Raw genomic sequence first — 27,367 nt, 5'->3', positions numbered from 1 at the left:
AGCAAGAAATATCAAAACTATTGACTCTCTTCAGTTGTTTTTGGGACGGACCGAGTGTGATGAATGAAGCTGTTGTGCGCCAGTAACACCGTTCGTGTGCTTAACAGTGAAAGGAGGAATGTCCACGATGGTTACAGAAGTGGCTGTCTTTCTGTAGTTATCTATCTACAGTCACTCGAGTGAAAATTGACGATAAAATTCCTGAAAAACTGTGTTGATATTACTCATCTGTCGAAAGACTTCCCGCAGAGTTCACTAAACCATGAGGATAACATACTTTCTACACTACTGGCTGATTCGTGTACTGACTCTGGACCGTACGGCCTTCGAACGGGAACTTGTTGATTGACCCTTATACTCCCGCTCAGTTTCACAGAATTTCCACGTGAAATGATACACTACCGGCCATTAAAATTGCTACACCAAGAAGAAATGCAGATGATAAGCGGGTATTCATTGGATAAATATATTATACTAGAACTGACATGTGATTACATTTTCACGCAATTTGGGTGCATAGATCCTGAGAAATCAGTACCCAGAACAACCACCTCAGGCCGTAATAACGGCCTTGATACGCCTGGGCATTGAGTTCAAATGGTTCAAATGGCTCTGAGCACTATGGGACTTAACATCTGAGGTCATCAGTGCCCTAGAACTTAGAACTACTTATACCTAACTAACCTAAGGACATCACACACACCCATGCCCGAGGCAGGATTCGAACCTGCGACCGTAGCAGTCCCGCGGTTCCAGACTGAAGCGCCTAGAACCGCTCGGCCACCGCGGCCCGCTGGGCATTGAGTCAAACAGAGCTTGGATGGCGTGTACAGGTACAGCTGCCTATGCAGCTTCAACACGATACCACAGTTCATCAAGAGTAGTGACTGGCGTATTGTGACGAGCCAGTTGCTCGACCACCATTGACCATACGTTTTCAGTTGGTGAGAGATCTGGAGAATGTGCTGGCCATGGTAGCAGTCGAACATTTTCTGTATCCAGAAAGGCTCGTACAGGATCTGCAACATGCGGTCGTGCATTATCCTACTGAAATGTAGGGTTTCGCAGGGATCGAATGAAGGGTAGAGCCACGGGTCGTAACACATCTGAAATGTAACGTCCACTGTTCAAAGTGCCGTCAATGCGGTGTAACCAATGACACCCCATACCATCACGCAGGGTGATACGCCAGTACGGCGATGACGAATACACGCTTCCAATGTGCGTTCACCGCGATGTCGCTAAACACGGATGCGACCATCATGATGCTGTAAACAGAACCTGGATTCATCAGAAAAAAACGACGTTTTGCCATTCGTGCACCCAGGTTCGTCGTTGAGTACACCATCGCAGGCGTTCCTGTCTGTAATGCAGCGTCAAGGGTAACCGCAGCCATGGTCTCCGAGCTGATAGCTCATGCTGCTTGCTGCAAACGTCGTCGAACTGTTCGTGCAGATGGTTGTTGTCTTGCAAACGTCCCCGTCTGTTGACTCTGGGATCGAGACGTGGCTGCACGATCCGTTACAGTCATGCGGATAAGATGCCTGTCATCTCGACTGCTAGTGATACGAGGCCGTTGGGATCCATCACGGCGTTCCGTATTACTCTCCTGAACCCACGATTCCATATTCTGCTAACAGTCATTGTATCTAGACCAACTCGAGCAGCAATGTCGCGATACGATAAACCGCAATCGCGATGGGCTACAATGCGACCTTTATCAAAGTCGGAAACGTGGTGGTACGCATTTCTCCTCCTTACACGAGGCATCACAACAACGTTTCACCAGGCAACGCCGGTCAACTTCTGTTTGTGTATGAGGAATCGATTGGAAATTTTCCTCATGTCAGCACGTTGTTGATGTTGCCACCGGCGCTAACCTTGTGTGAATGCTCAGAAAAGCTAATCATTTGCATATCACAGCATCTTCTTTCTGTCGGTTAAATTTCGCGTCTGTAGCACGTCATCTTCGTGGTGTAGCAATTTTAATGGCCAGTAGTTTGGGTTCCAAAAGTCCTTTCTGAGATACAAAAAAATTCAGTACGCTATTACTTCTCTGGACTTCGTATTTGGTTACCGTGCGGAACGAGGTCTTCTGAACAGAGCTGCGACCGCTCTCTAGACTCTGCTTTCCTGTGCTAAGACAACTGTCAATGGTGTTAGTCATATCGCTTCGCCCAGTATACCAAAAAAGCAAATAAGCATTGTCAGTCACAAGGGTTAAGGCTGCTTAATTTTAAGGCGCTAAAGGAATCTTGCTTGTGAAATTTTTAATAGAACGTGCTGCGAGATATGAAGACAACTGAGAAGAGCCGCTAAAAACAGGCTATACTTCGCTACACCTGGTATCCAGTTGCTTAACTCTGGACTACTTGATTTCAACAACGACCTTCAGGATGCTCTGTAGGGGCGTTTGCAGGCTCAGGAAGGAGAATTTTATACAGAGGGTATTTGTCAACTATCAAAAGACAAAATAAATCCTTAAGGTTGAATGGTCTCTATATAAAGAAGTAATGAAAAGATATAGTGTTTATATTTTTCTAATAAATTCTTGTAAGCATTTTATGTTCATTTTTGTCGTGTTGTCAGCGCAGAGCGTTCGTGACTCCTATTAATGTGACTGTGGAGGTTACTAGTTATGTATTAAGAGACTTGGGGATTGATCACTCATGCCACGTTGTATACACACCCACTGGACAAGGTGTGTTATGGGCTATTGAAAGTATATAATATCCTATACGGAGATAGCAGATTTAGCTGTAGCTTATAGAACAGCCATGAATTTCTTCCCTTGGAGCACTGTTAGGCAGTGTTCTCCACCGTCTACTCTGAGACTCCGGAGTCAAAGTTAGGGTATCAGCGTGTCCTACTCTAAATACGGTACCCTAGTTCTGGCGTGACCTGTTAGGATTCTGTTTAGCCAGCCTCAAATCTTTTCTGGTGTATCGGACACTGACGCTGATATTGTGGAGTCTTTGCAGCCGTTGCGATGGGTCTCTTTGCTAGACTTCCACTTTGCTTTTCATTCTTGCTTCCTCCATGACAAAGATTTGACGCTCCTACGATACCTGTCCACCCTCTAACGCAGGCACAGCCGCTGCTACCCTCAAGCGGACGTTCGTTAGTGTGGCGGGCTAGCCTAATCGTCCGGTGGCAGGCGTGCGGCTTCTCGGACACATGATGTCATAGCGGCACTCCTCAGCTTTCTGTGAGATCTACAACCGAGACACTTATGGCGTCCGGAAACCAGTCGATACATTATCATTCTGTCAACCGTTGATGGCATTCACGTCGTCTACTCTCCCTTTAGGAGCTATTGGTTGATAAAGCGATGTGTTCGTTGACGTTCGGAAGTCGGCCGATACACTTCCACACTGCCCGTAATAGACAGAATACTAACGTACGGAATATCAGATCAGCCTTGTGACAGGATTTAAGTACTTCTTACTGAACATCACAGAGCATGTCGTTCTGACTGGAGAGAAATTTGCTGATGTAGAAGTAACTTAGGACGTACCCCAAAAAAGTGTTATAGGACCATTACTGTTCACAATACGTATAAATGACCTAGTGGATAACGTCTCTATGATGCTGTTTGCTATTACTCCTGTTGTATCAACGGAAGCTATAACCACAGAAAATTGTAGTGAACCGCAGGCTGACCTTGGGAGCATCACTTGGTGCAGTGATTGTCAGTCGACCCTCAACGTAAGTAAATGAAACGTACGGTGCACAAATAGGCGGAAATTCCTGTTATTCTTTGATTACACGATTGCCAAATTATCATTGGAAGCAGTCACATTCATTAAATATCTGAGAGCATGCGTACGGGAAGAATCCTCAGGGAGTGCAGTGCACCCACACTGGAGATAACGTACAAAATCCGCTCTCGAATAATATCTAGATATTGGCTTGTCAATCTGAAACCCCGTATCAAGTAGGATTTGCAGACGAAATAAAGAAAATCCAAAGAACGGGAGCGCATTTCATCACGCGGAAGCGTTAGGAAGATGCTCATTTAACTCCATTGGCAGACGGTACAAGTGAGGATTTGTGCATCACCGTGAGGTTTACTTTAAATATTTCTTGAGTGTACTTTCCTAGATAAGTCAGTTTATTGCTTACTCCCATGTATATTTTACTAAAAGGCCATGAAGGTAAAATTAGATAGTAACGGGCTCAGATGGAGGCTTCTTAGCAATCGGTACATTCGCGACAGGAACAGGAAAGCATGTAAGCTACAGTGGTAAACAAAGCACGCTGCGGCACACAACAACAAGAGGCTTGCGGATTAAGGATGTACGTTTTGTTGTACATGGCATCAAATTCGTTTGCCAGCGTTTTAGCGTCGACAGATAAGGTAGAACGACACACATTTACATCGCACAAATATCGAATATATTTAATTACGTAGTATTTGTGATTTACAAGACGCGACATGGCAGGTGAAGCGCAGTATTAACATGAAAATTTTCTAAAATTCAGTCAGTTTCTGAAAACAAGTTTCAAGAATAAGAAAGAGATATACCGCTCTTTATTACTCTACATGTGCTTTCGGCAGGAGTCAAAATTCAAGGCTCGTTTTATCTTGTTCTCAGAATATTCGTTCTTGTGGTACACAACGCAGTGCAGCTGTTTAAGATACCATCAGCGCCAGAGACACACGGTCTTCGTCGCTACTGCTCCGGTGCGGTTAATGTCACTTCAGCAAATACAGTGTGCTAGGGTGTACGCGTAAGTTTGTTTTGACGCTGTGTGCCCTAGGATTCGACTGCACGTCCTGTACCTAGGAAAGCATTGCAACACTCATCTGTATGGATCAAATAATCCAGGAAAGGAACGAAACAAATCTACCCGGTATAAAAATCAACTAAAACATGTTGAGGGAAATACGATTACAGTATTTACAGACAACTAGATACTAATGGCTGAAAGCGAACTTAATGTACAAAGATCTCCATACAGACTTTCTCAAAGTAAGGCATTGTAGTTTCAGAATATAAAACTAAGGCAATACCTGTAACTGGAATAAATCTTTAAAGATTAAGTATTTGAATCAACAACAAAATAACAGAACAAATTACAGATTTTGAAAATTGGTAGTGCCGTATTTATCAATTTACAAACCAGATATAGCTAAAGCTTAAAAAATTATAATAAATTAAAGTGAATATTAAAATGAAACTTTGATTAACAAATGCGAAAAGAAATGCAAATTATATTTCGCGATGTGATATTAAATCTGCCACTTCTATGTGGAAGTCAGTATCGGACTTTTAGCAATGATAAAATCGACGGTAAATATTGCACAGAAAATATACCTATGTGCTCCAAGTTACGTAATTTCGAAGGACACGGTGAGAAGTGAGTAAATAAAAAACAATATCATGCGTAAGAAATAGTACATAATATGAAAATATAACAATCTAAATGACACATGCATGTTATTAGGACACCGCAAATAGCATGTTATATGCAGTGCTCTAATATGAGTCGCAAATAAGAAGAATTTGTGACAAACGCGTTGTCGATAGACTGAACAGTTTGCGTAGTCACAGAACGCGTCATATCCAATGGTGCTAATGAATGGTATTGATGAAGATGATGATGACGATGACAGTGTGCACTTACCAACCGGAATGTGAATATATAAAAGGTATCTTGACAAAAACGTTTGTCTGGTACAGAGCACGACTTCTAAATTCTTGTTTAACTTGATCCTACGGTTTTGGCTGCAAATACTTCATTGCCCCCACGCAGCTGAACTCAAATGAGCTTTTTTAGCTTTACATATTTCGGGATAGCAGCGAATATCTGTCGTGACGAAGAGTCTCTTTAGACCGTTTGGCAGCTTTCTAGGTAAAAAATGTTGACCATATTAGTTTTGACTCCATAGCGCATTAAAACGCAGTTCCTACACTCTATCGTCACAGGTTTGTGCAAGTGACACATGCAAAACCCAAGATACCTCGGAAACGAAAACAGCTACAGTGGAACAACTGTGCAGATACCCGTCAGATCCCACACCGAATATGACGAAGAACGGATTCCTCTTCTAGCAGCAGCCAGCTTAATGTCACTGGAACAAGAGGCTGTCAAAATACATTGAGAAAATATATAAAGAAACACCGTCTGGACCACAACTTTTCATTTGAGTTTTATGCAACTGTTGACAAAGTGTACTTTGCAATGCCGGAACTGAAGATGATATGCGGCCTAGGTTGAAATCGGTAGTTGGTAATAAAAAGTTGATTCGATTGCGGTATTTGTTTGATGTGCAGAACTGGACCCCAGGATCACAAACTCGTCCACTTGCTGGAGTTGTCAGAAAACAAATGAAATCCAAGTACAAACATACAAAATTGACTTTAACTCTCCTGTACCATTGCCCAGGAGCAGGGCATTCAAAAGTGCTCAAAGTGGTGACCCTGGACACCGGTACACTGATGCACTCGTTGAATGAGAGAATTATCTACTGTTTCCAGTGTTGCCTGCTGAAGAGAATTCAAGCAAGCACGACACGTTCCTGCACGTCCTCTGGAGCTGTTGGAATATCGCGATAGACAACGTCTTTAATGCATCCCCAAAGAAAAAAAGTCCAGAGGGTTTAAATCAGTATACCTACCAGGCCAAGTAACTGTTCCTCCTAGACCAATCCATCTGGCAGGATACCTTCGGTTCAGAATACAACGTGCACAAAAGGCATTATGCGCTGGAGGTCCATCGTATTGATACCACATAAGCATTATGGTTCTTAGCGGCACTTCATCCAGAAGAGGAGGAAGAATTCGTCTGAGGAAGTTGGCATACGCTGTGCCGTTTAGACTACCATTGATGAAATGAGGACGAATATTTGTAGTACCAAGCATCCCACACCAGACGTTAACTCTCCATTGACTCCATTGACGATGATGTTCCACCTGTCTAAGCCATCGTGGGTTGTCGCTAGACCTATACTGCAGGTTCCTTGTATTTACCTGTCCTTTGTTTGAGAAGGAACATTCATCGGTAAAATGAACATTGGAGAAGAAGTTCGGGTTGGGGAGGATTTGCTGCTGTGCCCACTGACACAACTGTACACGATTCTGGAAGTCATTCCCGTGCAATTCTTGATGTAGGTGCACACGGTAAGGATAGAACCGGTGACGTGTAAGAATACGATGTACACTGGTTTTAGGAATGCCAATCTCGTGTTCAGGCTATCGTGTGCTCACATGTGGCTTCATAGCAAATGAAGCAAGAACAGTAACTTTGACAGCTTCGTCTGTGCGAGTGCTACGACGATTCCGTTGCCGTGGGTTGAGACTTCGCAATTCCTGAAGCGTCGCAACAAGACGAGAAAGGTGCGTTCTTGCCAGGATATCGCTCTCTGAACAGTTCCACTGCCTGCGTAGCATTTCGCCTGCCTTCAACAACAATAATAAAAGAAACGTTATGTCGATGCGGTTTGTAGGTAGGACAGCCTTTACTGTATGCCTATTCTACACAACAGTATTTAAAATGACTAAACTACTGTACTAAATGTACCCGTACATAAGAAAACAGTATTGCAATTACTGTTCTGCTAACTTACATTCCCCATAGATGATTTGAATTTCTATCTTCTCTTCGTTGGTGTACATTTTACTCAAAGAACTCTTCAACTGACGATGGTTGACGGAATGACGGGTGTGCATTCTATTTTTGTTTACATTTGTCCTCTGTTAACGTCAGCGTGGGGATGAATTCCATTACCCCGAGTACCTGCACTAAGAGCTGGGAGCGTCAACGTCAATGTTGTGTTATGTAATTAATAACGTTATGTTTCAGTGAATGATACACTGTGATATAGTTTTGAATAGGTCTTTAGGAGAGGAAATGAATTACCGAATAAAAAATACAGGATGCCATTTAAAAAAGTCATACCACTGTTCATATCTTTGTAAAAAAACAAAGCTACAACGAAGGCATTCATGCTGATTGATGTCCCCCTGACGGCTAAAACCATTTTCTTGAAACATTTTGTAATTTGCATCTGGACAAACAGTTATTTACGATGGTCAAGATAAATAGGACACCCTGTATACAAACGTAATACATCAAGAAATGCCATACTGGCGACCTTCGTAATTTAAAATACATCGCAACTGTCGAAAATAAATTAGCTTAACCATAGAAAGCCATTTAATGACATCCATACTCCAGGTAAAGCCACACTAGCGAAATTTTGTATATTACAAAACATCGTAATTGCCGAAAAATAAATCATGTAGGACATATTTCTAGGCCAGAATGTTGTTTTGTTAACAGATAAAAACCAACATAGCTTGTACTAGTAAGTAAACATCAGGTCACAAAATGATGCATCGTGTAAGTTTCATGTAGAGTGTTATAGCACAATTATCGTACAGAGTTACTATCGAAAGAAATTTTTTACGTACTATGGTGTGCTTAAAAAAGTAAATTACTATTGTTCAAATTGTAGCATAACTTCCCCACCTCACGTGGGCACACCCGTCAAGTATTTGGATGTGACTATTCGAAATGTTCTCAAATGGAACGATCAGACTACACAAGTAACGCGTAAGGCGAACTCTAGATTGCAGTTTATTGGTAGAGTCCTGAAGCGATGCAGTTCTTCAACAAAGGAAATTGCTTACAATACGTTAGTTCGTGCAGTCTTAGAATACTGTATGGGACTATTACCATTTGGGTCTCATTCAAGAGATTGAAAAGGTCCAAAGAAGAGCGGCAAGATTCGTGACTGGTACATTTAGCTATCGCGAGAGCGTTACAAATCTCATAGAAAGTTTGAAATGGGATACACTTGCAGATTGACGGCGCTCTAAACGGAAGGGGCTGCGCATTAAATTCAGAAATCCGATCTTCACCGAGGATGTAGAGCATATATTATGATCAACATTCAAAGATAAGGGAAATTAGAGCTCGTACTGAGGCGTTCAGACAGTCATTTTTCCCTCGTGCAATCCGCGAGTGGAACAGAGGGGTGGGGGGGGGTGGGGGGGGGGGGTGGGGGGAAATACGACTTTGGTGCCAATTGTGCCCTCCGCCGCACACCGCTTGGTGGCTAGCGGAGTATATATGTAGATGCAGATGTAGATGTTGGTGGAAGAGTTTCTGGTCGTCCAGGCAGCACAGGCGCCCGCCAGGATCGTCATATTGTACTCGTAAGGGCAGCAGTGGCAGCTCGTACACATACCACAGCACAGGTAAGAGGGTTTGTGAACTCAGACGTATCAACAAAAATCTGTTGCGAACCGATCTTTAGCAGTAGGACTACAGCCACGCGAACCGCCAGCCCGTCTTCCACTCAGGCCACAGCATCGACATGCTCGGCTCGACCGGTGCCGTAAGAGGATAACCTGGAAGATAGAATTGTGCGCCAGTGATAAAGGCAAATTCTGCTGCACCCAGGTGATGGTCGTTTATGCGTAGGACGTATTACTTGTGGCGTTGTCTCGTAGAGCGCATTCGTCCGAGACACACTGGTCCCACACAAACCTTATGGTGTGGGGTGCTATAAGCTGTAATTCTCATTTACCTTTGAAGGGGATGCTAACCAGCGCTCGGTACTTGCAGTATGTCGTTAGACACGTTTTTTTGCCATTCTTGTAACAGGAAGTTGACGTGTTGTTCCAAGAGGATAATGCTCACCCACACACTGACCGTGCTCTTCAGGATGTGCAGCAACTTCCCTGGCCAGCACGACCTCCGGGCGTGTCTCCAATTGAGTACGTGTGGGATTAATGGGACAGCAAGTGACGCGTGCCACTCGTCAACCAACAACTTTTATAGAACTACGTGAACAGATCGAGCAGGCGTGGCATAACGCACGATCGACTGGATGCCAGTGCCAACGCTTGCATTTCCGCTCTCGGAGGCAACACCACTTAATAATATTAGTAATATGGTACCTCAGCAGGGGTCGGTGTCTGGTATTGCAAAAGCGCTTGCTCTGTTGACCTGTTACCATTTCATGTACTCCATATGCACTGCTGCAACAATGAATTTTGAGTTAATCAGAAACCTCAAGCGTGCACTTTTTCTCTGGCATTGTATGTTACACCTCTCTGGGTGCTGACTTCGCCGTGCGACACCGTTTCTGCGTATGGCTTGTCTCGCATCTTCAGGCGGTTATAGCCACACGCAATACAAGTAAAATTCCGTTATTTGTTATCCTTCCCGGTGTTGAGCTTTTAATGGCCAGCATGGTAATCTTGCCACGCCTTCTTGTGTGCACGCCGCCCTCCTGACGCAGTGCGGTGCGAGCGCGTTCTCTGATTTCTCCTGGTGTGACGCCTTGTCGCCGGCTGGTGGGCGGGGCGGCGGCGGCACTGCCGCTCACGGCTCGGAGTGGGCGGCGCGCGTGGGCGGCGGCCGGCGGGCGCGGCGCGCCTTCTCGGAAAGTGATGGCCCGGAAAACGGAAAGGAGAGGAGAGGAACCGGACCGGACCCGCTTTCCTGTCAACAGCTTTATCTGTCCCGCACTGGCTATTAGCAGGAATGGCTTCGGCTCTTCCTCCGACTGTTTAGCGGAAGCGTGAAATATCCTGCACACGTCGAAGCACCTCAGCTGTTTGCAGTTAACACTGTGTGTTTCACGAAGAATCATACGATTTCACAAGAATGCACTTCGAAACTTGAGGTGGATTGTGAAGTACACCTCCACACTGAAATAACAACATGAGTGATGTTCCAGATTTTAGTGAGCAGCACAGTTCTTAGTTTCCACTTGAGCGACATCAGTTATGTCACAAAAATATATGATTCCATTATATTTTTTGTATTATATGTCTATCTATATCCGAATCTCGCTCCAGCTACTGCCGGGTGTGGGTGCTGACGAGTCCTCTCCATTTGGCTCGGTCCTCCCACCACTTTTCTTCCTCGACGTGCTGCCAGGTCACACCTCTCCTTTCAACAGATATTCTCACTCCCATTTTCCACCGTGTTCTTGGGCGCCTTCTAGGTCTTTTCCCATCCATCTTTAGTTCTTCCATAATTTTGGAGAGTCTCTGCCCATGCATCCTCTTAACATGCCCATACCATCTTAATCTCTTTTTTTCAATTTCTTCTCTCATACTCTCTTGTTTAAGGTCCTTTCTAATCTCTACGTTCCATACTCTGTCCGTTCTTGTTTTTCCCCTAACTACTCTGAGAAATTTCATTTCCCCTTCTTGCAGTCTGCTCCAGTCCCTTTCTGTTATTGTCCATGTTTCTCCACCATCGGTGACAATAGGGAAGTAATAATTCTTATGCATAAGGAGTTTTGCTTTTTCTGAAACTTCCTTATTCCAAATCAGGTGTTTCATTCTTTGGTAGAAATTGCCTCCCTTCTGTAACCTTTTAATTTCGTTAGTTATTCTTCCACCCCTAGATATTTCACTCCCTAAATAAGTGAAACTTCCTGCCGCTTTGAGGGGCTCTCCATTCAAGGTAATATTTCGGTCGATCCCTTTCTCTCTTCCAAATACCATTACTTCACTCTTACCTTTACTTATTTTTAATACATACCTTTTCATTATTTCCTTCCACGCATCAAGCTGCAACTGTACATCTATCTCTTTATCACCCCATATTACCATATCATCTGCAAAAATCATCTTTTTGTCTTTCTATTTTACTATATCATTAACCGCCCTATTCATTCCCTCCATCACAACATTAAAAAGTGCAGGAGATAAACTTCCTTGCTTAAGTCCTTGTCTTATTCCGAAGTATTCAGAGTTCCCTAGTGGTGTCCTAATTCTACAACTGTGTCCTCTGTACATTGTCTTTATTACATTAATGTATCCATCTTCTACATCTATCGTCTTCATTTCTTCCCAAAGTCTTTCCCTGTTAACTGAGTCATATGCCTTTTCTATGTCTATAAAAACCATTATCACCCATTTGTTATAGTCCCAACTTTTTTCCATCAGTTGACGGATAGAAAATATCAGGTAGATCGTGCTTCTTCCTTTCCTAAACCCATGCTGTTCTTCACTCAGCTCCTTTTATATCTTTTCACTTATTCGATTTAGTAAAATTCTATGATATGTCAACTGAAGTGTTATTGTTTTCTCTCTTTCATGTCGCAAGGGGGACATGCTGACAGGCGATCCAGCGGCGTTCTACCTACACAGGTATGGTTCCTTCGAAAGGGCACGTTCGCTTTCCTTCTCCATCCTTCCCTAATCCGAGCTTGTGCTCTTTCCCTAATGACCTTGTTGTCGACTGGACGTTAAACACTAATTTCCATCTCCTCCTTCTCTACCGACGCAGAAATCAGCAGTGCGGGTCATTTATCACAAGAGCGCCGACGATCAGCGACAGCGAGAACATCATGTCACCATTGTCAGCGTCTTCTCCGCACATTATTATAAACTGAAGTTTGAAAGCACACATGTAAACGTGTCACTTTCACAAAAGGTCTCGAGCTTATGTCAATGTCTTGTATGTAAAAAGAGAGTAATGGAGAGAATTAGTAGACAATATGCTGCTTGATATTTTATTGTTGTATATAAGCTTATTTCGGCTTTATTGCCTTCAGCAGTACATTTGCAGAAAATCACATTTATTCGTGTTTTATACAATATGCAATATACAATTTATAAAGGTTTTTTACATTGAATGTTGTACGCACGTCCTGATTTTGTAGACGAACATATTTCAACTTTGAGTAAACTATTAGTGCTGTTCGAAGTTGTTAGATGTAATATCTTTGCAGTACTGTTTTAAATCTGTTCGATAATTTGATGTTGCACGTATATTATAATACGTATTTTATTATTCTGACAATCATAGAAATTCAAATTTGACAGCTAGTTGTTTACTCAAAGATACTTATGTCATCGTGGGTTCTGTATCTATGGAACTGTTATTAATGTATCTGTAATCTCTGGTGTTTTGTTTACCCGTTATCTTTGCATAAAATTTAAATAACTATTTTTTAGAAACTGTGTGTGCTTGAAATCGGTTTGCTCATTTAGTATGTCGTGTGGATAATCCTTAGTGTGCATGTATGTTCCAAATTCCTCCATAATGTTCGTGAATGTACCTTTTGGGACTTTATTCAGGATTTGTAAGCGTTTTCAATGTTTTCAACTTCGTGTTTTTAATTTTTGAGCTTTGTAAAGAAGTTGACAACTTCGTGTTTTTAATTTTTGAGCTGCGTAAAGAAGTTGACAACATTGAAAACGCACTACAAACCCTACACAAAGTCCCAAAACGTCAATTCATGAATGTATTGGACGAATTTCAAATATATATGTGTACTAAGAATTATCCCAACGATATACGAAATGAACAAGCATACAAAGTTGCCAAAAAAAATGTTATTGAAAATTATTATAGGGTTAAAGAATAAACACCAGAGATTACAAACATATCAATAACAGGTACATAGATAGAAAACCCACAACAACATATATATATTTTTGAGTAAAAATCTAGCTATCAAAAGATAGAAAACCCACAACAACATATATATTTTTGAGTAAAAATCTAGCTATCTAATTTGAATTTCTAGGACCATCAAAATAACAAAAAACGTGTTATAATGTACATGCAACATCAAACCATCGGACAGCAATGTTACAAATCAGTAGTATACAGGGTGGTCCATTGATCGTGACCGGGCCAAATATCTCACGAAATAAGCGTCAAACGAAAAAACTACAAAGAACGAAACTTGTCTAGCTTGAAAGGGGAAGCCAGATGGCGCTATCGTTGGCCCGCTAGATGGCGCTGCCATAGGTCAAACGGATGTCATCTGCGTTTTTTAAAATACGAACCCCCATTTTTTATTACATATTCGTGTAGTACGTAAAGAAATATGAATGTTTTAGTTGGACCACTTTTTTCGCTTTGTGATAGATGGCGCTGTAATAGTCACAAACATATGTCTCACAATTTTAGACGAACAGTTGGTAAAGGTAGGTTTTCTAAATGAAAATACAGAACGTAGGTACGTTTGAACATTTTATTTCGATTGTTTCAATGTACATTTGTGAACTTATCATTTCTGAGAACGCATGCTGTTACAGCATGATTACCCGTAAATACCACATTAATGCCATAAATGCTCAAAATGATGTCCGTCAACCTCAATGCATTTGGTAATACGTGATACGACATTCCTCTCAACAGCGAGTAGTTCGCCTTCCGTGATGTTCGCACATGCATTGACAATGCGTTTAAGCATGTTGTCAGGCGGTGTCGGTGGATTACGATAGCAAATATCCTTCAACTTTCCCAACAGAAAGAAATCCGGTGACGTTAAATCCGGTGAATGTGCGGGCCATGGTATGGTGCTTCGACGACCAATCTACCTGTCATGAAATATGCTATTCAATTCCGCTTCAACCGCACGCGAGCTATATACTGGACATCCATCATGTTGGAAGTACATCGCCATTCTGTCATGCAGTGAAACATCTTGTAATAACATCGGTAGAACATTAGGTAGGAAATCAGCATACATTGCACCATTTAGACTGCCATCGATAAAATGGGGGCCAATTATCCTTCCTCCCATAATGCCGCACCATACATTATCCCCCCAAGGTCGCTGATGTTCCACTTGTCGCAGCCATCGTGAATTTTCCGTTGCCCAATAGTGCATATTATGCCGGGTTACGTTACCGCTGTTGGTGAATGTCGCTTCGTCGCTAAATAGAACGGTTGCAAAAAATCTGTCATGTCCCGTGATTACTCTTGTGCCCAGTGGCAGAACTGTACACGACGTTCAAAGTCGTCGCCATGCAATTCCTGGTGCATAGAAATATGGTACGGGTGCAATCGATGTTGATGTAGCATTCTCAACACCGACGTTTTTGAGAATCCCGACTCTCGGGCAATTTGTCTGCTACTGATGTGAGGATTAGCCGCGACAGCAGCTAAAACACCTATTTGGGCATCATCATTTGTTGCAGGTCGTGGTTGATGTTTCACATGTGGCTGAACACTTCCTGTTTCTTTAAATAACGTAACTATCCGCAAACGGTCCGGACACTTGGATGATGTCGTCCAGGATGCCGAGCAGCATACATAGCACACGCCCGTTGGGCATTTTGATCACAGTAGCCATATATCAACACGATATCGACCTTTTCCGGAGTTGGTAAACGATATTTTAACACGAGTAATGTATCACGAAGCAAATACCGTCCGCACTGGCGGAATGTTACGTGATACCACGTACTTATACGTTTGTGACTATTACAGCGCCATTTATCACAAAGCGAAAAAAGTGGTCCAACTAAAACATTCATATTTCTTTACGTACTACACGAATATGTAATAAAAAATGGGGGTTCGTGTTTTAAAAACGCAGTTGATATCCGTTTGACCTATGGCAGCGCCATCTAGCGGGCCAACCATAGCGCCATCTGGTTTCTCCCTTCAAGCTAGACAAGTTTCGTTCTTTGTAGTTTTTTTCGTTTGACGCTTATTTCATGAGATTTTTGGCCCGATCACGATCAATGGACCACCACGTATATCCAACAACTACGGATAGCAGTAACAGTTTACTCAAAGTTGACATACGTCCGACTGTAACGTCAGGACGTGAGTACAACATCCAATGCAAAAAACCCTTGTAAATTATATATTATGTAAAATATGAATAAATCCGATTGTTTGCAGATGTACTGATGAAGACAACATAGCCGAAATAAGATTATTTACAAAAATAAAATATCAAGCAACATTATGAATACTAAATATGTACATAATGTCTTTCTGTGACGTAATACAGCGTGTCCATAAAGTCCCTTTACAACTTCAAAGTTTTATTACACCGGCAGTTGTTGAAATATTTTAACAACATTTCTTTTATTCTAATCAGGGTTTATAAAAGTTTTTTCGACAGTGTTTAATAGACCTCTATACGGGCGCCTTTAGTTGCACTAAGCACATCAAGACGGTACTAGATTTCTTGCCATGTTCACTGTAGCATAGCGTCATCAGTGGTGGCAATGGCACTACGAATCCCTTTCTTCAAGTCAACAATGTCCCGTATCTGTGTTTTATACACGATATGCCGGCCGAAGTGGCCGAGCGGTTCTAGGCGCTACAGTCTGGAACCGCGCGACTGCTACGATCGCAAGTTCGAATCCTGCCTCGGGCATGGATGTTTGTGATGTCCTTAGGTTAGTTAGGTGTAAGTAGTTCTAAGTTCTAGGGGACTGATGACCTCAGAAGTTAAGTCCCGTAGTGCTTAGAGCCATTTGAACCATTTGAACACGATATCTTTTACATACTCCCATAAAAAATGTCCAAGGGAGTGATACCTGGCGAACACAGTGGCCAAGTGGCTAAGGAATTGGCCCATCCTCCCAATCCACCTGCCCGAAAATATTTCATTGAGGAACCGGCGAAAATGCAGTCCCCAATGTAGTGGTGCACAATCTTGCTGGAAAATGATAGTTGGTTGTAAGTTAATCAGTCAGAAGGTCGAGGTAAACATCTGCAGTAATTTTTGGCTCGTTGAAGAAAAATGGACCAATTATGCGGTTGCACATGATTCCACACGACACATTCACTTTTGGACTATCCCGGTGAAGTTTCATAGTCACATGGGGGTGTTCAGATACCCAGATTCTCACATGAAAAGTTGGCTCGTCACTGAAACAAACTCGCTTGAGGAATGCTTCATCCTCCGAAAGACGTTCCAGCATGCTGAGTGCAAACTCTGTCCGTTTTGGCTTGTAATTTGGCTACAGTGTCTGTAACAGTTGCACTTTGCAAGCGTACAACCGTAAGTTCTTGTGGAGAACCTTATGCACAGTTGAACGTTGTAGTTGGAACTGGCTGGCAGCAGCGTGGTTGGACTTGTAGGTGAACGTGTGAAGCTATTTAAAACGTGATCGATGTTTTCCTCAGATGTTCTTGGTCGCCCGCTCCTCCCTTTATCCAACACTGTTCCTGTCTCCATAAATTTTTTGTACCATGCACGGATTGAAGTGCGCGATGGTGGGCCTCTTCCATACTTCGTTCTGAAGTTTCATTAAGTCTGAACATCCGATTTTGTCTCAATAAACCAAGACACACATTGTGCCATCTCTTGAGGAGTTGCCATTTTATAGAGGTTCAGCTCCTTCCATCAACAGAGTATCTGAAACACAAAGTTTTAGTATATATAAAGCTTTAGTAAACAGTGATCACAATAAAAGAAATTTTGTTAAAATATTTCAGCAACTGCCGTTGTAATAAAATTTTGAAGTTGTAAAGGGACTTTATGGACACCCTGTATATCCTGCAGGTCCCATAGCAATGGGAAAAGGAAGTTATTTAAATGTTTTATAATTACGCCTGTTGAGTAACGTAATAATTGTATCAACCAAAAAGATAGAAGTTTCTGCAATTTGACTTACCGTCAAGTAATATTTAAAAAGATGGGTATTTTAAGAAATACGGCAACCAGGCACGTTTTAATGTATTTCTGTTTAAGCTAATACGCCTTTCGAGCTTTCAACTACTTTCAGTTAGGCTAACACGTACTCATATTCGAGTCTTCAGAACGTACATCGCTAAAACGTCGACAGCAAATTGGAGTCTGCAGCAACCCTGTGCAAAATAATAATTTTATTTAGCTACTACTCGTCGCGTGTTGTATGTTTACGGTATTTTGCTGGTTAGGTGTACTTAAATCCTACTCTGCTTTAATATAATCCATTATGGAGTCGAGGTAGCTGTTGTCGTTATACTGGTTACCACAGTTAGCATTCAACCGCGATTCTTATACATATATTTTAACAACGCGTTTCAAGAGACAATGTTCTCATCATCAGGTTCTAAAGTCTATGTCATGAAATTAAACGGACTAAAAAGACAAAATACCATCACAAATAGTTGGGAAGTCCATAGAGTAAAACAGAATTAAAAGTATATTGGACTGTGGGTCCTCGTCTTACATTGAAGTTGACACAAGTCGATGGCCGTCCCATAGCTACCTAGTATGCTGTCGCACTGTGGCGGCTCGGGAGCTGTTGTGGACTGACGTGCCTAGGTGTTGTGGCGTGGTTACAGCCGTGTGCTTGACGGTAACGCTATGCTATTGGGCGCCTTATTTCCTTATTGCATTGGTCTGCCATCGTTAGCCTCTCGCAACTCCGTCAGTGACATGCTACAAGTTTAAAGTCGCATACCTACCCTAAAATAATTCTAAAAACCCGCTAAAAAGTCTCATTTCTTTAAAATTATCTTGTGCATTTAGAATAATGCGTTGTTTCCTTTCATGGATAGCTATCTCTTCCTTTCTTTTCTACATGCAATATTTCTACCTCATCTTCTATGCTATTAAAGGGATGGCCTGTTTCATATATATGGTTCGCAACAGCTGATCTGTCATAATTTCCTAACCTGAACGCATCTTTATGTTCTTTATACCGGATCGCGAATGATCTTCCTGTCTGCCCTATATATTTTGCATCACAAGTTCTGCACTGAATCTTATAAACTCCCGAAGTTTCAAAATTATTTCTCTTCTCGCCAATTTCGTGCTTAAGGCTATACCTCACTAGGTTATTAGTCTGAAAAGTTATTTTAACATCGTATGGCTTAAAAATATTTGTTATCTTTTGTGAGACTGTTCCGTAGTATGCCATCGTGGTAATTTTCACTTTCTCTCCATCAGGTTTTCTCTTTTTGCGCTTATTACTTTTCCGTAACAGTTTTTTAACCATATCTATTCTGTAACCGTTATTCATCGCTATTCTCTTAACGGTATTAATTTCAGTCTCCCTATCTTTTTCGCTCATAGGTATATTGACTGCCCTATGCACGAGGCTACGGAAAGCAGCTTCTTTATAAGCCTGCGGATGGCATAAATCATTCGGGATCACGCCATCAGTCGTATTTTGTTTTATATAAACGGAGAACGCATGTTTGTCGCCCTGCTTTTTTGTATTCAGGTCCAGGAACTGTAAACAATTGTCAGTTTCATACTCCACGGTAAATTCTATTTTATTATGTGCGTCGTTGAACTTTTTTACTATTTCCTCAATGTCCTCACGGGAACCATCGACAAGTAACAAAGTGTCGTCAACATAACGTTTGTAATAAACTATTTTATCCATAATGTTATCGTCAGAATTTAGAACTTTATCTTCAAGGTCGTTGATAAAAATGTCCGCCATAGTTTCTCAAATACTGGACCCCATGGCTAACCCATCGTCCTGAATATAAAATTTGTTATTAAACGTAAAATAATTAAAACTTGTAATAAGCTGTAGGAGTTCAATTAATTCAATTGTCTCTTGCGTTGAAATTTTAACGTATTTAAGGAAATTTCTCTTAATGATTTCTATAGTTTCGTTAACCGGAACACTGGAGTATAAGTTCTTAACATCCAACGAAACCAAACGGGAAGTGTCAGTGACTGGCGTATCTTTAATTTCACCTATCATGGTCATACTACCACGCACCGAATAGTTATTTTTATACACGTAAGTCTTTTTCAGAATTTGGTTCAACAATTTCGTTATTTTATATGCTGGACTATTTCGACCGATAACAATCGGACGAACCGGATGCAGATCTTTATGTATCAGTTTTTTTACTCTATGGACTTCCCAACTATTTGTGATGGTATTTTGTCTTTTTAGTCCGTTTAATTTCATGACATAGACTTTACAACCTGATGATGAGAGCATTGTCTCTTGAAACGTGTTGTTAAAATATATGTATAAGAATCGCAGTTGAATGCTAACAGTGATAACCACTACTCTGCTTGTTGTTATTCCGATTTTCGCGTTTATAGATGTGTCACAAACACTTTTCCACTTCTATCTTGCACAAAAACGGTCCTGTATCCGCCATGGTAATGACTGACATCTCTGTTTACATTCGAAAATTACACCTATGGTCAAAGCTATATTTTTTGTACAGGTTCTGGAAGCACTGTTTCTGGTTTAAGCTTCCGTATGACTAAAAATAACTGAAATTGTAACCTTATCTGATCACTGAACGCTATTTTGAAGATATTAGTTAGCAAGTTAATTTGGAACCATTAGTCATCCCGAAAAATATAGTGAAGTCTCATCTGTTTGAGAAGAGTCCGAATTAGGATTCTGGACCATTAGAAAGAGTGAAAACTTAATTTTCTTAAAGTGTGTAACGTTGAATGATTTTGCCAAATAGTTTCAATTTATCGCTTCAGTGTAAGTTTGATTTTGGTAGTGAGTCAGCAGTATGCTAATCTCCGAGCCTTACGGTTACGCGGTCTTTACTTCCAGTAATTTATTGTGTAATTGAAATTTAAGTGGGTATAGGAGGAACAAAGTTGACGTTCTCATCGCAGATATTAACTGACATTTTAAGAGGAAAACAGTCAAATAGAATCTGTGGGCGACAGAAATTTAACGAATCAAATAGTATCTGTGGGCGACAGAAATATAACAAATCAAACAGCATATAAGGGCGGCAAAAATTTAACGACGCGATTTGTCATTATTTTAGTGCAACGAAAGAAACCATTCTCGCACGACAAAGACGATTTATCCGAATTTTGAAACAGAATCTCTTCTCAACTAGGCAGATTAAATGATTCTACTATATACAGAGGGGTCCAAAAAAATGTATCCATTGTTTAAAAGCCCATAACTGGCAAACTGATTGACGGAGTTATCTCATCTTTGGTAGTGCAATAGGTTGTAGTTCCGGCAATCGCTACACAAGCGTTGTATTGCGTTGTTTTGTTTTGTCAGATGACACTCACCAGATAGTCAGTGTTTTGTTCTTAGTTGCACCTAGTTACTCGAGTGAACATGGCTGGCGCAAGGCTTACATTCGATGAAAGGAAGTCAGTCTTGAAGTGTTATTTTAAGTACGAAAACATTAATGAGGTTCAACGGCAATGGCGAAATGAGTATCAAGCAGAGGCACCGACACCTTTAACGATTCGTCGCATTCGAGACAAATTTGAAGCCGAAGGCTGTGTTAAAGATGTACACAAACAACGATCTGGAGAGACCTGTAACAGTAACAAGTCCAGCTAACTCCCGTCGTGTGTTACAACAATTCACTCGCTCACCACAGAAGTCTGTGAGACAGTGTGCTCGTGAAACTGAGTGAGACGCTCAAGTGTTCGGCGAATTCTGAAGACAGCAAACTGGAAGTGCTACATCCCACGATTGTTACACGCAATGAACGAGGACGACCCAGGTCGTGGAATGGAGTACTGCGAGTGGTTGACTAACATGGTGCGCAACGATTAAGAGTTTGCAAAATAGTTCAAATGGCTCTGAGCACTATGGGACTTAACATCTGAGGTCATCAGTCCCCTAGAACTTAGAACTACTTAAACCTAACTAACCTAAGGACATCACACACATCCATGCCCGAGGCAGGATTCGAAACCGAGCGAGGTGGCGCAGTGGTTAGCACACTGGACTCGGGAGGACGACGGTTCAATCCCGCGTCCGGCCATCCTGATTTAGGTTTACCGTGATTTCCCTAGATCACTTCAGGTAAATTCCGGGATGGTTCCTTTGAAAGGGCACTGCCGATTTCCTTCCCCATCCTTCCCTAACTCGAGCTTGTGCTCCGTCTCTAATGACCTCGTTGTCGACGGCACGTTAAACAGTAATCTCCTCCTCGTCCAGGATTCGAACCTGCGACCGCAGACTAGCGCCTAGAACCGCGTGGCCACTCTGGCCGGCAACAGTTTCGAGAGATGATTGTGTGGTCTGATGAGGCACAGTTCAAACTCAGTGGTACAGTAAATCGCCACAATTGCATTTACTGGGCCGCCGAAAATCAGAACGTCCATGTAGACAAAGCCGTGAATTTGCCAGGGGAAAATGTGTGGTGTCGGTTATCATACCGGGGCTTGATTGGGCCATTCTTCTTTTACGGCACAATTACCGGTGAGGTGTACCTTCAGAAGCTTCAGAAATCCATTTTACCTGCCATGCGAGACTTGTATGGAGGCGGAAGAGTTTGCTTTCAACAAGATGGTGCCCCAGCCCACTATCAAAATCGTGTTAGGGCGTATCTCGACGAAAATCTACCAGGAAGATGGATAGGCCGTAGAGGTGCTGTGGAGTATCCACCACATTCCCCAGACCTAACTCCTCTGGACTTTTACCTGTGGGGCACACTAAAGAACGTAGTTTATCGACAAAAGCCACGCACATTGGACGAACTTCGAGAATCCATCATACATTCATGTGAAAATATCCAACTGAACACGTTTCAGTCAGTAGTTCGTGCTGCAGGTCGGCGGCATCGTTTGTGTGTGGATGTTAATGGTGATCATTTCGAACACCTACAGTGATATCTTTAAGTTGTACTTTAAGCTACACTTTCACCAAAAATGAGACAAATCCGTCAATTAGTTTGCAAGTTCTGGACTTTTAAACAGTGGATACATTTTTTGGACCCCTCTGTATAAGCAGAAACTGGAATCCATTTTCTATAAGGAAGATATTCATTAATTACTTAGAAATTTTTATATGAGGTGTGATGCGTCGATTAGCACGGTCGTTTGTGTCAACGAAAAAAGACATTTGAAGAATATTACTGAATTTATAAAACATTCGAAGAAAAAGTACAACGTATTATCGTATCCAGACTACACCGGCGGGGATCACAGGTTACTGAAGACAGTAAGGCATTCAATTGGCCATGTTGTATTCAGTATGGGAATGCGCAATGTGTGGAGGATGGCGTCGCGCTGGTACTGGGACGGGTCACCTCACTTGGCACCAGTTGTAGGATGCCGGTTCATTTGCTTGCAGGAAAAAGAAAAATGTCGTCCACATTGTCACAATGATAGCAAGGGCAGACAAGTGCGAGAAATACCGCACAGCCAGCTTAACAGCTCATCCACCCAAGCTGGCCGGCCGCGGTGGTCTAGCGGTTCTAGGCGCTCAGTCCGGAACCGCGCGACTGCTACGGTCGCAGGTTCGAATCCTGCCTCGGGCATGGATGTGTGTGATGTCCTTAGGTTAGTTAGGTTTAAGTAGTTCTAAGTTCTAGGGGACTGATGATCACAGATGTTGAGTCCCATAGTGCTCAGAGCCATTTGAACCATTTTGAACCACCCAAGCTGCTGACGAGAATGATATACAGAAGAATGGAAAATACGGTTGAGGATCTGTTAGATGACGATCAGTTTGACCTTCGGAAAGGTAAAGGCACCGGAGAGGCAGTTATAACGTTGAGAACGATAAGAGAAGCATTACTTTTTGAAAATCATGATACCGTCTTAGAATTTCTTGACCTACAGACAACTTTAGATAATGATAAATGTTGCAAGATCTTAGAAATTGCCCGCATTTCGTGGTCGTGCGGTAGCGTTCTCGCTTCCCACGCCCGGGTTCCCGGGTTCGATTCCCGGCGGGGTCAGGGATTTTCTCTGCCTCGTGATGGCTGGGTGTTGTGTGCTGTCCTTCGGTTAGTTAGGTTTAAGTAGTTCTAAGTTCTAGGGGACTGATGACCATCGATGTTAAGTCCCATAGTGCTCAGAGCCATTTGAACCATCTTAGAAATTCGAGGAGTAAGCTTTGTGGTAAGTTAATCAGAGTGCATGTAGGAATGCCTACAGAAAGTTTCCCTGATTAAAATGCTGTTTTGGATCAAGTACGACTCCATCTCATTAACAAGTTAACACAGGAAACACTTCGTGCACTATTTAACACTGGGCATAAAAAATGTTTCTCTTTTTGATCAGGCTTCCTAATAAGTATTAATTGACCTTGGAAAAGTATAATAAGTTCCACCTTACAGCCAAAACATGTGCGGTGAGCATTCCTTTCTCGTAATTGTGATTCAATTACTATTCTGCACAGAACCTGAAGATATTCAATTACAGGAAGACACTGCTTGGAACATGGTACAGTATTTGCTGCCGTAAAGAACCTTCCAATACCTATGAAAATCTTACTAAAAATTCTGCTAGCAATCTCTCGCTTACTGAATGAATGAACCACACGAAAAACAATTCACACTAAATAAATGCGCTTGCTGAAGGCAGATGATCATACTACGATCCCCTTTACTGAATAAGACCTTGGTCACAGGGCTTCTTGGAATGAAGCGTTATACAAAGGCTCTTAATTTAATAATGGAAGGCTGTATGAATAAAGATATCAAGATTTTGTATCAATTGTTGATAATTGTGACTCGAAGATATAGCCATTTTACATGAAATAATTTAGTTAATGTTGCATAAACCGCATGATAATGTAGTCATGAAAGCAACGAAAATGCATAGAATCTTTAGATGAATGAAGAACGGATTTACACAAATCGGTTACGAATCAAATGGATGACATAGAGAAAACAGATTCTGCCCCACACTAATCGAAACTGCACGTCCCACAATATTACTCATAATGCCTTGCATCAGTATGATGCGACAAATAACGCAAATACAAGTTTACCTTATGTTTCGCAGCTTGTGCACAGGGAAAAACAGGTCGCAGTTCTCATTAAAAGTTTTCGCATACAAATCAGTATGATACGACACATAACCATTTGCAGCAAATACAAGCATTACCTTACATTTCGCCGGTTGCGCACAGGGAAAAACAGGTCGCAGTTCTCATTATAAGTTTTCGCATACAAACTCAGGTTCTAATCACCAACCAATCTCTTTCTCTCTCAGTATATATCAGACCAGCCAGGCTTCGTCCTTGTAAACCACGCCACAGATAAAACTAGAACGGAAGAGCATCTTTGTTTTTCTTTGAAACACACAGGGCAAGCTGTCGCCACTGCCCATGCTGGATTCTCATTGGTCGAGTATCCACTAACCCCAGAGAACGTCGTTAAGACAAACGACCACAGTTGAGCCAGGACTGGCTACTCCACAGGTACCACTGGGAACAATATCATAGCAAAACTGCTCGCGAGTTAAGAGACCACTAAACCATGAGGAACTGGAAGCTGACAATTGAAACAGGCAATTTTCACTACAAGGAAAGACAAGTAATATAGAATATGTACATGAAACACGAGGGATCAATTTGAATGGAGACCAAGAACGAAATGTTCGGACTGAAACTGGTATAAGATGGGGCTGCAGTCTTTTGCATTCGCTGTTCAAGCTCTACATCAAAGAGGTAATGACGGGAATAAAAGTGGGATTAAAATACAGGGTGAAAGGATATCAAAGATAAGATTTACTGTTGACATTGCTATCCTCAGTGAAAGTGTGGAAGGATCACAGAATCTGTTGACTGCAATGAAGAGTCTAATGAGTACAGAATATAGACTGGATGTACACCGAAGGGAGTAGAACGGAATGAGAAATATTAGAAACATGATTAGCGAGAAGCCTAACATCAAACTTGATGAATTTGAAGAAGATGAAGTTAGGGAAGTCTGGTAACTTGGAAGCAAACTAACATACGTTGGGCAATGCAAGGAAGACATGAAGAGCACACTGGGACAGACAAAGAATGCGTTCCTGATCAAAAGAAGCTTACTGGTAGAAAATATCTGCCTTAATCTGATACAAATTTCTGAGAATGTGCCTTGAAGCACAGCATTGCACGTTGATGAATCATGTACTGTGGGAAATTCCGAAAAGAAATGAATCAAAGCGTTAGACATGTGGTGCTATAGATAGGTGGACTGATTAGGAATAGGAAGATTCTCTGCAATATTAACGAAGAATGGAACATATGGAAAACACTGACAAGGAAACAGGAGAAGGTGATAGGACATACGTGAAGACATACGGAATAAATTCCGTTGTACTTGAGGGAGCTGTGTGGAGACTGGATTACACTCCGCAAATAATTGAAGACGTAGGGTGTAAGTGTTACTCTGGGATGAAGAGATTGACACAGGGGAGGTATTTGTGTCGTGTCACATCAAACTAATCAGAAGAATGGTGCGCTCGTTTGCTCATTCGTAAACCGATATGTGCGAACTCAGATTGTGATAACTCTACAACAAAAGGCGATTTTCGTTCTCTGTTTCAACAGGTGCGATGCAGTTAGGAGTGGATCGCGCGATTTTCTACGAGAGTACGACATTGCACGACCGCAGCTGAAAGCGTTCAGATCTCGCACTGTCCCATTGACCTCCAGTGTCACCTGATATCTGGGTAAGTGAAGAAGTGACTTTTCTTTAACAGGACTTTTTGAAAGGCTATGTGCGTCTCCTTCCAAAGAAATGTAGGTGAACATCAAAGTAATACAGCGACGACAGTGAATGTAATAACTCCAGACTTGCCTACAGGAGTAAGGGATGAATTTGACTATCGGCTGGATTTGTCTTGCGACCGATAGAAGGTAGAATTGTATTTATTTATTTACTAATTTATTTACTACGTTTACAGTCAGGTTTCCATCTATCTTTCAACCAAGCAACGATGTGTAATAACCATACCAGGCTTATTCTTAACGTTTACAGTAACTGGTCGACCTTCGACAATACGCTCCAAAACTGATGCATACTGACGCCACCTCGACCACTCAAATTCTTCAAAAACAATTACTTTGTGAATACGACTATCGTAACCGCCAAACCCGAATTCGGAACAAGCTTCTTCATCTCCCAGTACCTACTGCAACCTACATCCTTCTGAATCTGCTTAGTGAATTCATCTCTTGGTCTCCCCCTACGATTTTTACCCTCCACGTTGCCCTCCAATACTAAATTGGTGATCCCTTGATGCCTCAGAACATGTCCTACCAACCGATCCCTTCTTCTCGTCAAGTTGTGCCATAAACTCCTCTTCTCCCCAATCCTATTCAGTACCTCCTCATTAGTTATGTGATCTACCCATCTAATCTTCAGCATTCTCCTGTAGCACAACATTTCGAAAGCTTCTATTCTCTTCTTGTCCAAACTATTTACCGTCCATGTTTCACTTCCATACATGGCTATACTCCATACAAATACTTTCAGAAATGACTTCCTGACACTTAAATCTATACTCGATGTTAACAAATTTCTCTTCTTCAGAAACGCTTTCCTTGCCATTGCCAGTCTACATTTTATATCCTCTCTACTTCGACCATCATCAGTTATTTTGCTCCCCAAATAGCAAAACTCCTTTACTACTTTAAGTGCCTCATTTCCTAATCTAATACCCTCAACATCACCCGACTTAATTCGACTACATTCCATTATCCTCGTTTTGCTTTTGTTGATGTTCATCTTATATCCTCCCTTTAAGACACCATCCATTCCGTTCAACTGCTCTTCCAAGTCCTTTGCTGTCTCTGACAGAATTACAATGTCATCAGCGAACCTCAAAGTTTTTATTTCTTCTCCCTGGATTTTAATACCTACTCCGAATTTTTCTTTTGTTTCCTTTACTGCTTGCTCAATATACAGATTGAATAAAATCGGGGAGAGGCTACAACCCTGTCTCACTCCCTTCCCAACCACTGCTTCCCTTTCATGGCCCTCGAGTCTTATA

This window comes from Schistocerca americana, chromosome 3 (genome assembly GCF_021461395.2).
Source record: "Schistocerca americana isolate TAMUIC-IGC-003095 chromosome 3, iqSchAmer2.1, whole genome shotgun sequence".
Classification (NCBI taxonomy): domain Eukaryota; kingdom Metazoa; phylum Arthropoda; class Insecta; order Orthoptera; family Acrididae; genus Schistocerca; species Schistocerca americana.
This window is presented reverse-complemented; position numbering follows the sequence as displayed.